This window comes from Amblyomma maculatum, chromosome 10 (genome assembly GCF_055883805.1).
Source record: "Amblyomma maculatum isolate TAMU_Amacu chromosome 10, ASM5588380v1, whole genome shotgun sequence".
NCBI classification, from domain to species: Eukaryota; Metazoa; Arthropoda; class Arachnida; order Ixodida; family Ixodidae; genus Amblyomma; species Amblyomma maculatum.
The window spans coordinates 86,945,400-86,961,726 of NC_139353.1; the positions used below are offsets into that span (position 1 = coordinate 86,945,400).

The 16,327-nt window shown below is 44.8% G+C and overlaps 1 pseudogene; it reads left to right on the top strand.

Moving 5' to 3' along the window:
- Positions 1-268: 268 nt before the first annotated feature.
- Positions 269-8,890, top strand: LOC146176948 (uncharacterized; annotated as a pseudogene).
- Positions 8,891-16,327: the final 7,437 nt, after the last annotated feature.

A 16,327-nucleotide genomic window follows, 5' to 3' on the forward strand; every position in this document is an offset into this window, starting at 1 on the left:
AAGAAACATCAAGCTGCTATGAAATCTCAGCAAAGCGCTTCCCAGACTCGGTCGTCTCATTTTTCGCGACTGTGAAAAATAGCAGCTCGCCTTCCGTAGCGCCAACGAGTGCTTCGTTCGGAGGTAGCGCTAGTGCTTGTAGCACTCCGGAGCTGCGTCCAGCCATCACCACGGAAGCACTTGCCCCTCTATGAAGACATCAGTGAGTAGCTTTCTATTGAAGAATGAAGTTACTGAGGCCGAGATCATGTGGTGCTTGAATACTGTAATGACCCATGGATCTTTTAGATCAGCGGCAGCCTCTGCCTCGCTGTTTCCATTTATGTTCCCTACATGTGAGGTCGCCACTAAAATGCAGCTTGGAAAGGACAAAGTCGGATACACAATTTGTCATGCTATTGGTCCATACTTTCAAGAGAAGTTGCTGACAAACCTTTCTAGCCTTCCTTATTTAGTGGTTGCATTTGATGAGTCGCTCAACAAAGTCACTCAGAAAGAACAGATGGATGTACTGATCAGGTACTGGGACCAAACTGATGCCACTGTGAAAACACGCTACCTAACTTCGTGTTTCTTGGGGCACACCACCGCAGAAGATTTGGCTGTTGATTTTAGGAAAGCCAGAGAAGGTATTAATCAAACGAAGATACTACAAGTGTCAATGGATGGGCCAAATGTGAACTTGAAGTTTCTGAGGTCCCTCAAACAAGAACTTAGAGAATCCGACTCAACCCACCAACTTCCTGACATTGGAAGCTGTGGACTCCATGTTGTCAATGGTGCATTTAAAACAGGCCACTCTGCGACGCTCTGGGATCTGGTAGCGTTTCTTCGTGGGAGCTATAATCTATTCAAGTATGTGCCAGTACGTCGTGCAGACTATATCCACTTCACAGGAAGTGCCGTTTCCATTGAAGTTCTGCCTGGTAAGGTGGCTTGAGAATAGCAAGGTGATTTCAAGAGTGCTTGCTATTATTCCAAACTTGGTGAAATTCGTGGAATGCTCTAAGCAAACGAAAAAGGCGCCAGCGGGTGCTAGCTACAGCATTGTTGAAAATGCAGTAGGGGGACAAGATGCTGCCTGTTAAATTAGCTTTTATGCTATCAATTGCTGAAGACCTGGAACCATTTTTGGCTGAATTTCAGACAGACAAGCCTATGGTGCCCTTTCTAGCCCCTACACTGGATCGCCTGTTGCGGTCATTGCTCGCTAGAATCATCCGGAAGGAAGCCCTGCAAGCTGCCAACACGTCCACCAAGCTACTTAGGATTGACTCGGAGAAACCTGATAACATAGTTGCTTCTACTACATTCAACATTGGGTTTGCTGCAAAAAATGAGCTTTACAAGATCCCCACACCATCGCATCTGGCTGTGCTCAGCTTCAAAAAAGACTTGCATTCGTAAAGAAGTGTTCACAAAAAGTGATGGAAAGGTCACCTTTACAATACAAGTTGACCAGAGGAGCGAGCTGCTTGGATCCAGCTATCGCAATGTCTCCAGAGGTTGGTGCAAAGCAACTGTGCTTTGCCCTGGAGGTGCTAACAAAGCACCAGTGGCTGACTGGTTTGGAAGCTGAGCGTACCCACCGTTCCTATGTTGCAGTATGCTCATTGAGCTCTGCATAGATGGCGTTGACCAACTTTGACTGAAACGAGCAGGGGCTGGACACGCTCTGGTTTGAGTTGTGTTCATGTGACCATAAGGAGCTATTTTCATTCAAGATAATTCTTAGCTTGTCCCATGAAAATGCAGCTGTGGAATGAGGGTTCTCAGTCAACAAAGAGTGCCTTGTTGAAAACCTGAAAGAGGAGTCGCTAATTGCGCAATGAGTAGTGTATGACAGAGTCTCGGCTATTGGAGGTGTGGCCAAAGTTGAGGTCACAAACACAACAAAAACACAATGATGCAAATGGTCCGCAGTGCCAATGCCCGATGGAAAGAAGACCTGCAAAGAAAGAAGCAAGAGAGGTTGGACACATCGGATGCTGAAAGGAAGAGGAGAGTGGCTGCTCTTGTAAAAGAACTTAAACAAAAGAGGCAAAAGGTCATCGACAATGCACAGTTGCAGGCTGCTTGTCTTGAGGAAGAAATTAATTCTCTAAAACAAGGTCCCTAAAACAGCTGACCAATGTTTTTTTCTCTCTTTGACAGCAGATCAGTTGTTTTGTACACCTGAATAAAATATTTTGCATTGTGCATAATGTCTATCTATGCAATATATTCGTTTTAATGGCATTAGTCGAAACTATTTTTCAAGACTTCGGTCAGGGAATTTAATGGAAATAGTCAGGAAAAACCTGGAAAAGTCAGGGAAATTAAAAAAAAAACACTTTGGTAGACACCATGCATGGGATTAAATGCCCCTTTTTGTGTTTATATGTAGCAATTTTTCTGACCTACAATTTGTTTAAAATATTTGCTTCTTTACAAAGTACATGACAAGTTGACAAAGGCCTTTTCACATAACACCAGTGCGGGATGAAAAGGAATGTGTTCATAATAAAATGTGTGAAACGTCTGATTGCTTCGAGTTTTCTACAAGAGTATGAGATGGCTCACAGTGAGGTCGTCTCCACATGTGTTACACAGGGGATTGTTTTGTTCTGTTAGTATGAAGCTATGTGTAGGGCGTGTGTGTCCTGTGCAAAGATGGTATAAAGTTAACAATAGCTTACAGCACTAAACAGGAAGGAAAGTCAATGAAAGAGGTACATTTCTAGCAATGTTTGCAAATATTTGCAAAAAGCTTTAGGTGCACAGCAGTCATACCTCAAGAGGCAGAAAGAAATGAACCGAAGTACCAAGCTACCAACCAGTAAGCAAGAAAAAAACCACCAGCTTGTGTCAAAGGTACAGAAGCTGGGTCGCTGTGTGTCGCCAGTGTTCGCTGGACTGCATTTTGCGCTAGTCGTTAGCATCGTGGAAGGAGCAGCGGAATGGGTTTTTCTGCAGTCCAGACCAGAGACTTTCCGACACCTCCCCACCCGATGAAAAGGTCTATAACAGCTTAACAAGTAACCACTAAAAAGCCAATCTCTTCGTCTCCAAAGCAGCAATTCACTGTCGGGCACTGCTTTGAGGCAGCTAAAATGAAGACCCTTCAGGGCATGAATTGAGTATGACAAAGGCTGGGTCCTAGAGTGCATTCTTCTTAAAATGACAAGCTCAAAGCTCTACCAGTATATGCGGAGGCAGAAAATCTTGGTACTTCCAAGAGAAACAATCCGACAAATACACTGCCTAGTGCAGAAGCAGCTACGGCTTTGAAGGAAACATGCTAGGTGCTTTGAAATAGAAAGTTGCCCAGCTGTGTGAGTTCCATAGGCACCTGCTACAACCTGCAATATCACTACTCTAGCAGTTCGAAACCAATCAATGATGAAGGTATGAGGATTTGTGGATATCAGTGCAGCATCCTTTGAGGGGCAAAGTTGTACCCGACTAGCAACCCTCTCTAAGGTGCGATACGAGAAAACAGCTTGCACATGTACATTTAGTATACTGTACTAGTTTGCACGGTATCATTCTCGTGGCTGACAACATCATGTTTGCTTGCGTGAATTACATAGAGGATAAGCAGTGGGAAATTCTTCCTGTGTCATTGATAAGAAATTTTAAACCAGCGAACAGTTAGGACATCGACAAGCCTCTCGCCGATGCCTCTGACAGAGTGGAAGGACATGAAGTAAACTATGCTGTTTTCTCTTCTGATGCTTCTTACACAACACAATAATTATTCTGAGTGACGCCTTCAACGGTGTCATGACCATCGTTGTAAAGTGGAACAAAAAATCAGTCAATCAGTCTGCAACCAGGAGAATTCAGTCAGGGAAGACTTGCAGACCCTTTGAACCTATTGAGGCCTGTTGCCGATTCAATTGACAGACTACAAGGGCATGACGTAAACTATGCTGTTTTCTTCCGATTCTGCTTATGCAACACAATAATTTCTCAGAGTCACGCCTTCAACTGCGTCATGACAGTCGGAAAGTAGAGCAAAAATCAATCTGCCACCACCTGGGTTCAGTCGGGGAACACTACAGACACTTTTGAACCTACTGAAGCCTCTCGGCAACGCCACTGACAAAGTCCAAGGGCGTGAAGTAAACTACGCAGTTTTCTATTTTTCTGATGCTTCTTACACAACACAATTAATTTTTCAGAGTGACGCCTTCGACTGAACATCATTGTAAAGTGGAACAAAAATCAGTCTGCTACGATGAGAACTCAGTCAGAGAAGATTGCAGACACTTCTGAACCTATTGAAGCCTCTTGCCGACGCCACTGACAGACTGCAAGGAGATGATTCAGTTTCCCTCCTAATGCTGCGTACACAATTTTCACAATTGTTTCATTTTTCAAAGTGACGCTTTCAACTGTGTCATGACCATAATTGTAATGTAGACAGAAAGTCAGTCTGCCACCATGACAATTCCCTCTAGGAAGATTGCAGATCCTTCGAACCTATTGACGACTGTCGCTGAAGCCATTGGCAAATTGCAAGATAACGTAAACTACGCACAGTTTTCTTTTTTTGGAAGAATCTTCAACAACACAATTTATCATTTTTCAGAGTGATGCCTTGGAATGTGTCAGGACAGTCGTAATCACCAAAATCAGTCTGCCACCACGTGAATTCAGCCAGGGAAGAATTAAGACACTTCAATCTACTGAAGCCTGTCGCTGACACCACTGACAGACTGCAAGGACATGAAGTAAACTACACCGTTTTCTCTTCTGATACTTTTTACACAACACAATAATTTTTCAGAGTAACGCCTTCAACTGTGTCATGACCATCGTCGTAAAGTGGAACAAAAATCAGTCTGCCACCACAAAAATTCAGTCGGGGAAGACTGCAGACCCTTTTGAACCTATTGAAGCCTGTCACCGATGCCACCGACAGACTGCAAAGACATGAAGTAAACTATGCTGTTTTCTCTTGTTCTGATGCTTCTTACACAACACAACACTTTTGAAAGTGATGCCTTCAACTGTGTCATGACAGTTGTAATGTGGAACAAAAATCAGTCTGCCAACACAAGAATTAAATCAGGGAAGACTACAAATCCTTTTGAACCTAGTGAAGCCTCTTGCAGACTGCACTGACAGACTGCAAGGACATGAAGTAAACTACGCTGTTTTCTCTTAACCTGATGCTTTTTAACCCTTAAGCGCCCACAGGGAATATATTTCCCACTTCATTCAAACGCTTCCTATTGCTTAAGCAATCATCTTTTCCTTACAATACTGTGGCGCCATCTAGTGTAACACCATAGAAACATAAAAAAAAAAATTATCATTTTCTTTGCAACCCGCTAGGTGCCACTGCAGGTTTTTCGCAACTTCGCGCCTTTTTCTCTCGTTCCGAGTGCTCTTACGCGCGTGGATCGCCACAGGGAAAACAAGTCACGGATGCTGGGTTTCTTGCGTCACTAAAGTAAGTCAATTATATGCAATCGATAGGTTGAAGTCTCCTCGAATGTATGATAGTGTTTTAAAGCGTTGTCCAAGCTGTCATGTGAAAAAAATAAGGTGTCACTCAGACCTGTCATATGGGAACATATTTCCCTACAGGCTTTTCGCGGAATTTCAAGCGTGTTTGCCCATCTTTTTTTCTGCCTCCAGATGGCCGGACGTCTGACTGCTGAAGAGGCTTTAGATCTGTTTTTTTTTCACTTCCTGATGACGTCGATCGCTCAACGGATAGTGAAGAAGATGATGTTGATGAGCCAGCAGCAGTTCTTACCCGCTCGAAAGATGAAGAGGGCAGCTTGGCGCCTTGCATAAACTCATCAGATGCCCACTCCAGCAGCGACAGTGTTGCAGAACAGGAGAGTGATGACGAAGACTGGGGAATACACTCTCTTCCGCAAGAAAAAAGCATTCCAAAGTTTTCTTCCCTACCACCAGCTTCATCAAAGCTCCCTGAGAACTTCACACCTTTGCAGATTTTTGATGCACTGTTCGGTGAAGCTGTGGAAATACTCGTTCGCGAAACTAACTTGTTTGCAAAACAAGCGAAGTTGAAAGGGTGGCAAGACACTACAAACGAAGAGATGCGTGCGCTCCTAGGTGTGATTATAAAGATGGGCTTCCACAAGCTCGAGAACAGAAGAGATTACTGGTGCACCGACAGCGACCTGACCGTACCTTCTATAAATTGCATCATGCCAAGATCCCGGTTTTTTATGCTTTTGAGGGCTCTTCATGCCAATGACAACGCAACTTCAGTGCCAAAAGGTGAGCCAGGGCATGACCCATTGCACAAGATCCGGCTACTTATGACATCAGTAATGAGGAAATTTAATGACTGCTACAAACCATCTGCCTGCTACTCAATCGACGAGAGCATGGTTCGTTTCAAGGGAAGGAAGTCCTTCAAGCAGTATGTGCCTCTGAAACCGATCAAGCGCGGCTTCAAAGTCTGGGTGCGCGCAGATGCCGCTACTGGTTTTGTGATCCAGTTTGATGTTTACACTAGAAAAGAGAGCGATGGCAGCGGGTTAGGCACTCGTGTGGTGAAGAAGTTCACTGAGGGACTTGAACAAACCGAGTGCCTAGTGGTGTTCGACAACTTCTTTTCTTCACCAGAACTGCTGCAAAACCTGTTTGAAGAAGGCATATATTCAGTTGCCACTGTGCGACAGCAAAGGAAAGGGCTTCCCGACACCCTCAAGAACAAAAAGAATATGAAAGAAGGGGACCATACCTACCGTGTAAAGGGGAATGTCGCAGCTCTGCAGTGGCAGGACATGAGGCCTGTGAATGTACTCACGACTGCCCACAATCCCTCGCACACAGTCACAGTTTCCAAGAAAGTGAAGGACGGCTCTAAAATTGACATCCAATGTCCTCTGGCTGTTATCGAGCACACAAAGTACTTGCGCGGAGTAGACCGCTTTGACCAGCTTAGGGAGTATTACACTGTTAGCAGAAAGTCTCGAAAGTGGTGGATGCGCCTGTTTTATTTCATTTTGGACTGCGCTCTTGTAAACAGCTATGTGCTGTACCGACTTTCAAACGTTGGGTGGGATGACCACTTACGCTTCGTGATAAGGCTGTCAAGGCAGCTTGTGAATGGTTACAGTAGCAGGAAAAGATCAGATGCCCTTGCTCCACGACGACCTTCTATCAAGAAGACAGAAAAAAATCTTGGCGTGCCAGATGAAACTCGCTTTGCAGCTACACCCCACTTCCCGGAGGCGGCAACTTCATACAAGCGCTGCAGATACTGTTCAACTGCCAAGAATGATAAGAGGTCAAGGATCATCTGTTCAGTATGCAAGGTTCACCTCTGCATTGTTCCCTGCTTCATGAAGTTTCACCAGAAGTAGGTCAGTGCTCAATGCCCATTGGGAAGAATATTCCCACACCTGTGTTTCCGCCGCTTATAAACTGATGCGTTTTTTTTTGTTGAAAATGTGTTCACAGATTAATAAAGAGCGTTTTTGAAACATTTCACCGATTTTTTCATAGTAGAAGCACTATGGGCTTTTAAGGGTTAAGCCGCGTTCAGACTATGTGCACAATGTACGTATCATTCGTAAGCATCGTAAGTGTAAGCGCACAAAACGTAACATGTTTTTACACTGCTGTCACACAAAGCGTAATATGCACAACGTCTGCAACCAGCGTGGTCGTAAATGTCGGAGGACCCGTGACTTTTACGACTAGTAGAGATGCATCTGTTACCGTGCGACCAATGAGCACAGCCGTTTCGTTTTTCCTTTCCCAGTCACAAGGCTTCCGATCCTCTCAGGCTTTGCGCGCTGACGGATAGCAGGCAGCACCATTCGACGTTCCGGCACTGCTATTGTTTCGGCTCGCCAGCGTTCGTGTTGTTTCTGCCCTCAGCTTGACAATATGCAGTGCAGAAGTGTCTTCGCTGTGCAATGATGAGCTGCTCATCGAAGAAGTACGGCAGAGGCCGGTTCTTTATGATCAGTGGCTGAAGTCGCACCGTGACAAGCAACTGCAAAATAATGCACGGATGCAAGTAGCCATTGCTTTGAATCAAACCAGTAAGTGATTTTTTATTTTTTATTTTGAATCAAACCAGCAAGTGATTTTCGATTTTTCATTTGAGGACAAACTGTCAACAAAATGCTCCCCCTCTTCTAGAAAATTGAGGTTACGGCACAGTGCGAGTGCTGATAATGTTGACGGTAATGCGCTGCCCATTTTGTTTCAGTGCATTTTCGCAGCCCATCGGATAAACCTGCGTACCATTAATTACTGACATGTCTGCAATAATGCTTTTATGTGGTAGGATAACTACCCCACCAAGGTGTTTTTCGGGCGTTGTTGCTGTGTCGCTATCACACTGTTAAGCGGGGATTTCTGGTGCAGAGGTGGGCTCCGGAAATCTCGCACGAGTGCGTCACTGATTTGGTTTAATGAGCATGAGATCTAGCACATGAGTGCTATTCGCTACATGTGACAACCATTGGTGTAGAGTCGAATTGTAAACCAACACATTCAAGGCTGTCTATGGGAACGGTTAGTAGCAAGTCTGCAGGAGTGTCTATGCATGAGGACCGACTATGTTATCACTTTGTCACACATATTCGGCCATTACCCTCTGATTCTGTCGTCACCCTGCCGAACTCAGACTGGCAGGCCATAACAAACGTTCATATAGCTCGATTCTACGTTGGTGTACATAAACATCATGCTCGACTAGAAATACTGCAGCAGCCAGCTTTCTTTAGACGTACGCCGTATGCAATGCTTTATTTGCATTGTGTAAACACGGTTTTTTTCTACGCTCAATGCAGCGGCAGTGTTACAGCACTACTGGAACTATCTGCGACAGCAGTTCCTCAGACTACGAGAGATGTACGTAAAGTCTGGAAGTGGTGCAGCGGACGTGGAGAAAGCATGATCCTTATGCCAAACCTTCTTGGTCGACGCTATACAATGCCAAAGATAAGAGCGAACTATTAGCTTTATTGCTACTCAGTAGCTGTGAAATTTTGCTGCTAAGCCTGGGTTGATAATTTTAGAAGCGGCTGCAGCGGCCGTATTTTGACGAAGAAATGCAAGCATTTAAGTGCTGAGCTGCTGCGCAGGAGGAAAGCACATTGAAGCAACTGTCCCGCTCCCGCTGTTCCTTTTTGGTTTTAGATTTTTTTCCTGCCTTGCGACCAGACGCGTCCAGGTGTTTGTAGGACATTCTTCGTTGACAAGTGAGGGAACAGTATTGCCCTGCAGCAAAAGGCAGATGATTGGCAAGGTTGTGGTCAGGACGCAGCACCGAGTTGACGCGGACCCACTGGTGTTTGAAAGAAGACCGCCGTAAAAGAGGAAAAGAAAAGAGCATCTGCAAAAGGGAGGGGAGTTAATGGGATGCATTCCGCGAACGTTTGTGCCTATTGCGCACCCCGACTCATTGTTTGGAGACAGCTGCGAGACCTTTTCAGTCGCTGCACCGAAATGTCTCGAAGATCCCTCTTCGACATTCGTAAAGTGGATCTCGTGGGAAGGGCTACTGAAGGACTGCGCGCCAAAGTACGTGCGAACGGGGGTTGTTGAAAAAAAAAAAAGGATGTACCGACTGAGACAGGACCTTAGCCTCGAAACAAAAAGACACCCCACGGACACCACGCAGCACCCTGCTCCTTTGACCGAATGTTGGGGAACTCTTATGAGCAGCAGCATCAAACGTTTGCCGGCAGAGTATTGGGGAAGCGTGAGGACAGAAGCTGGCGTACAAGGCCACTGTCATACTGCCTGCAGTGGACAAGCATGCGCTCGAACCCAATTCCTTCACATTTCTAATTTCTTGCCCTGCTGTAGTTTACATTAGAATTTTTATTGAAGAAAAAACACTGTATACAGTCACATGTAGAGCTAAAGAATTTTTTTTTATTTCATTGGAGCCTAATTCATTCAAGAGAAAATTGCTAGCATTTATGCTCATTTGTACTGCAGCAAAGGACGACCAGGAGTGGAATATTTACAAGCTAAAACCAGCCTGTACAATTGAGCACATGGCTTATCAATGTTAACAGGAAGTTTAAGGATAGCCCCATGCAATACAGATTTGTGTTGCACTGTTGTCTTGGTAATTTTATTCATCCCTGTGTGTGTGAATATAGGCGTCTAATGTGTTTTTGTTTTGGTTATTACTGTACGCAGCCTGACAAGAAAAGACGAAACTGTAGCTGCAGTTCCTCTGACTCAGCAGCCACATGAGCTAGTCAATGACAAGTTGCATCTGTTGAAGGACTATGCCGCAAATTTTATGTTGACAGCACTCAGCAGGAGACTTCACTCCCCAACGATATTATTCAAGTGTCGCCCCCTCCAGAAGTGTCGAGAGAGCCAAGTAACGAGGGAGATCGTAAGTATGCCGCAAGTGTACCTTCTTGTTCAGGAGAAACGGCTGCATCGCCTAAAAACAAGCGTACAAAAAGAAAGAAGAGCGATTTGGATGATTTAATGTTGTCGACGCTCCAAGCGAATCGCCACAGGCTAAATGACCTAAAAACAGCTGCCGTGTCAGTAGATGAGGACGAACACTTCCTATTGAGATTGAAAGGCCTCCTCAGTAAGGTGGATGAGCGTACAAAAGAACATCTAAAACTCGAAATCCACACACTATTTGCTTGAAGAAGCATTCCAGCTGAACAATACAGATGCTTTAAGCATCTGTAGCAGAAGCCCTAAAATTTTGGAATGTGTTCTTTTGTTCTGTGTGATGCAATATACTCCATCTCGGAGGCAGTTTGCAACACTGCCAAAGGCAGGGGAAACCTGGCCCAATGAAGGTCATATGCACTACAAAAGATAATTACAGCTTCTAAGACAGACTGAAAACAATATGCTGGGAAGATTTTTTTTTTGCATATAGAGGTAATAGTTCTCATCGAACCTGGATTAAATGGGTGCATTTGTGTTTTTTTTTTTCAAGGTAGGAGGACAACAGAAAAATAGCACGTCGCCAGATAATGCATGAAATTGAAATTGTCGAACACCTCATGCCCATTCAATTAACTGCAACTTTTGTTTTATTTTCTGATTTACATGATATATCTTGTTTGCTATTATACCACTTAATTTTATCGCGCTGTAATTTTGGTCATTTTGCTATTGCCTGTTCGCGCTGTTTTTCGCTCTTTTTTTCCTAGCACATCCCACAAATGTCCATATGGTAACTCTACCTCTCTATCTGTACAGAATGCCCTCGGGTTCTTAAGATCGAGAAAATAATTGAAGTGAAAATATTCTGTTTATTATTATTGCACCTAAATTACCGAACAATCTTGTTACAAATATTTTATGCACTGCACATGCCCTTTGCGAACGAAATAAACATTATCAAAACGACGCTTGTGTTCGCAAAGCATTTATTTCATTATTAGCGATACATCAACACTTACGCAATAGTCACAGCAAAAGTACAGCGCACAATTAAGGCAAATCATGATGTTGTAAAACGTATGTCACTTGAACAGGATGCCACAGAAAAAATGCAGCTCAACTTGCATTTAACCCCATTGCCAGCTCACGGAACCCTCACCATGAAAATAAGTAGTGAAGAAGTCTCTCACTTCAGACGCTTTCTTAGAATAAGCATTACAGCCTTGTCTAGTTATTTGTGGCAGGGGTTCAGTGCTGTTTTTTCATTCTCCTGGGATGACTGCCCTTACACTGTTTGTAGTATCTCCAAACTGCAGTGGACAATAGCCACCTGGCAGCCTCCCTTCCTGCATCAGGTAATTTTGCAGACAACAGCAAGCAGCTGAGACTGCAACCGCATTCTTTGGCAGCAGACTCATGTGGTTCCGGAGCACCCTCCATCGCGTACACAAAATTCCGAAAGCATTTTCGATGCACCATCGTGCTCAAGAAAGCCTGTAGTTGTACACCCTTTTTGACGTGTTTGATGGTTGGACACCAGGGTACGGCTTCATTAGGTTGTGTTTTAAGGTTTTAAGGGATATGCGTTGTCTGCTACCATTACAAAAGGGAGCTCAGGGCCATCAATGGACAAAGCAGCGGGGGATGGGAACATTTGGGGTGCGTTTTCAACTATTTCGCCAAGCTCGCACACAAGTCGTAAAGAATGTATCTTACCGAACGGCCCAGTGTGAACATGCACGGTCGTAAGCTACGTAAACGAAAGTTCTGGCAGCTACGTGCATTGTGATAAATACGACACTTATGGCAGATGCGACTGTAGTCTGAACGTGGCTTTACACAACAAAATATTTTTGAGAGCGACACCTTCAACTGTGTAATGGCCATCGTTGTAAAGTGGAACAAAAATCAGTCTGCCACCATATGAATTCAGTAAGGGCAGACTACAGATCCTTTTGAACCTATTGAAGCCTCAATGCCACTGACAGACTGCAAGGACATGAAGTAAACTATGCTGTGTTCACTTCTTCTGATGCTTTTTACACAACGCAATTTATCATTTTTCAGAGTGATGCCTTGGAATGTGTCATGACAGTCTAAAGTGGAACAAAAATCAGTCTGCCACCCCAAAATTCAGTCAGGGAAAACTGCGAACCCTTTTGAGCCTTCTGAAGTCTGCCTCCGATGCCACTGACAGACTGCAAGAATATGACGTAAACTGATGCTCATTTTTTCTGATGCTTCTTACGTAACACAATGTATCCTTTTTCAGAGTGACACCTTCAACTGTGTCATGATCGTCATTGTCAACTAGAATGAAAATCAGTCTACCACCACGTAAATTCAGTCAAGGAAGAATGCAGGCACTTTCAGGTTACTGAAGCCTGCCACCAACCCCACTGACAGACTGCAGAGATAAACTTGCGCTCAGTTTTTTTACGATGCTTCTTACACAACACAATTTATCATTTTTTAGAGTGATGCCTTCAACTGTGTCATGACGATTGTTGTCAAGCAGAATGAAAATCAGTCTGCCACCATGTGAATTCAGTCGGGGAACACTACAGACCCTTCTGAACTTACTGAAGCCTGCCGCCGAATCCACTGACAGACTGCAAGGAGATGGTGTGATGTCATGAGTGCTGCATCTATGCCTGAGCACCTGCTATGCTCAAGCGAGAGGCTGGTCTGCTGTCAATAATTCTATATCCCTTTAACATTTGTGGGGACCGCGCCAGCCACATTCAAAATTCCCGCGACTACCGATGCGCCGCCGCTTTATCCCTTCCCTCTCCCCGCTTGTTCCCAGTAACCGGTCCCGCGCGAGGTCTATAAAGGAAGGCACGCGCCATCGCCTCACTCTCTTCACTCTCTAGTCGACCCGCGGATCGCTGCCTGCCCGTCCAGACGACGACCCCGATGACCTCACGCACCACCATGGACTTCCGGACATGAGATTAAAGATGTTTATTACACGGCCCGCTGTGTATTTGTCTTGCGCATCCCTCGGGCAGAGGAATTGCCCACACATTTCAATAAAATCTGTGGCAAATGATTGGTATGCTCTTAAGCTATGACAGGAGCATATTAGCAAGCAATTTTAGTTTCAGCAGCGCACTAGGAAGAGATGCTTACGTTCAACTACTTAAATTAGTATATAGACTACTTTCATATGCAATGGAAAGAACATTTTTGCATACTAAGGGCGCCGTGCCTGCGTCTACTGACTCGTAAATCTTGTAGTGCATGCATATGATGTATGCAAGGAAGCTCAGGATGCCTTTCTTCCCTCTTTTTACCACTGGTAGCATACCTAAAATGATGTTTTCAAACTAGTTTCAGCTTCTCCAAACTAAAGCAGGCACTCCTCAAATAGAAGAATGAACGTATGCAAGATGTTCTTGCCGATGACCTGTTGATAGCAGCCAGCATCCTTCAACCCCGAAAAAAAGTTGTGGGTCTTTCATCAATTTAGGACTGGGGCCCTTGCCCCAGGCCTAAAGAAGCCTACAGCACAGGAGGCACTGGAGGCGACGAAAAGACTCGTCGAAAGGCAGGCACAGGTATGCTATCCAATTGACTTATTGTAAACCAGGGAAGGAATGTTGTTTATTCGCGAATTCGTTTATTCGCAAGTTATTCGCTTCAGGTGATGTCCGCTTAATCTCTTCATTTGCTTTACTTTACCTTCAGCTATATAGAAATGATCCCATCAGCCTCATTTTCTTGCGATGTTGATGTACACACGTGGTTTGCCCACACTCAAGCAAAAATATCCCGTTCATTTCAAGGCCAGTACAGGGTGGCTAAATCGCTTTGAAGCTAGGCGCAATGTCGTCAGAAAGGGTTTATGCGGTAAATCTGCTTCAGTGAACACGGAAGCTGCCTCAGCATGGGCTGCGAACCTTCCTGACATCATGAGTCGTTACACTCCAATTGTTCGGCCCACCGTACTGACAATGTGAAATTATCAGTTATGTAGTTGTGCTATTTCCCGCCCAACTGCACTTCTGCAATTCAACTGCTGGACCAGGGAATTATACGATGTGTAAAGTGTGTCTACCGTGAGAGGCTTGCGGCTTCTCCTCAACACTCAGACGGGAAGGGAAACGAAAGTCGACCTGTTCATGGCACTGCAGACGATAGCTGCTTCGTGGAGCATCACACAATGTGTATCAGCGACTGCTTCAAGCACGGCAGTTTTCTTTTTTCAGCACTGCAACCAGCACCATCGCAGCACCAGAAGACGGCTACCATAGACATTGACCCCGGTGATTGATGCAGCATGGAGTTTTCTTCAAAAGACCGGGAGCATCTGCTGACATACAGCTGGAAGATTTCCTTAGTGTTAGCGTGGAAATGGTTGTCCACAAGAAACTGAAGGATTAATGCATTACAAAACGTGTCCGTGAAGTAGGACTGTCCGATGATGACGACTCTGTCTAGGATAATGGCTCAGCGGCCAAGTGCCAGGTAATGGACGCCTTAAATGTGATCCGTCAGTTCCTTGGCACTCAGGATGATGACATTGCATTGGCTGTTATCGGTGCAAAACTCGCGTGATGCTGCTGCTGGTGAAACCAAAGCAAAAAGTGCTAACAGATTTCTGGAAGTAAAATAGTGCGGTGTCCCGAGTCACTTTTTGTCCTTTTAGATTTCTCGACAACGAAATTCTTAGTGCGCCCCATGAATTTCGTGGAGTCAAATGTCAACATTCTCAATAAAGCAATGCAAAGAGAGAGAGTTGACACTGCTGAAGAAAGCATTAAATTCAGCAATACACATGCATACAAGCATAGCATAAAACATAAAAGACTGCACAAAAAGCTTCCTTACCTCTGTAAATATCAGACTTGTACTGGTGTCTTTCCTAGGAAATGTATTTAACAGTTAAGAATCATAAAGCATAGCCTATGTTTTCCATGATTTCTCCTACCGAAAGCTACAGCCCAGTATTCCGTGCCTCTTGTGTCGTAAGCATGTACCGTCTGTTGCAGAAGTTTGCGGCCCAACGCGCCGGGCAGAGGAGCAGTATCGCTCCCGAGGGGCGGCGCTGCGCCCGCCGGCGCTGCCTGGTGACGCAGCAATAAAGAGTGAGGAGACTTGTTCTCTTCCCCTCATCCCGCGACTGAGAGCAAAAATGTGCGATATCAACCGCGGGATGAGGAGAAGAGAACAAGCCTCCTCACTTATAGCTACGTCACCAGGCAGCGCCGGCGGGCGCAGCGCCGCCTCTCGGGAGCGATACTGCTCCTCTGCCCGGCGCGTTGGGCCGCAAACTTCTGCAACAGACGGTACATGTTTACTAAAATTAGCCAAAGTATGCAATTTTGTTACACAGTTGACTCTTGGCATTAGATATTGCTTCAACAAATATTTGCCACAAGGAAGTACTTTCTGTTTTTCGCAAAACCTGCAGAGGAGACTAAAATTCTCTCAACATCGAAATAATTTGTAGGCACACATTCACTTTTACAGATTTTTTTGCAAGTGTGCAATGGTCAGTGACCCGTCCTTTAGAAGTTGAATACCGTGCTGGCAATTGTTCTCTGAATGCATCTGCTAAGCAGTGGCTTGCAGCAGCTAAATAACTCACGGTATAGGTATTAATTACGTTTGTGTATCTCTTGCAAAATAAATTTGATTGGAAAACATTTATTCTGTCATAGGGAAGCGATGAGGCCATGGAGGGGCTTGTTGGCACAGCACACAAGAGCAGACAAATATGTATCCAGAGTCGTTCCCTTACTTGTATGCTCTCAAATCCAGAAATGCTTCAACACAGACATACTATCCTAGGCACGGACACAGATTTCTCGCGTCACGAGTGTGGATACTCTTTCAGCCAGTTGCAAAGTATGCCGCCACCACAAAGAAGCACAAGTTCCCTTTGCTGGATAAAAAAGTACGGATTTACAGCCAAAGTGACAAGAAGGCAATTACTTAGTTTAGCATC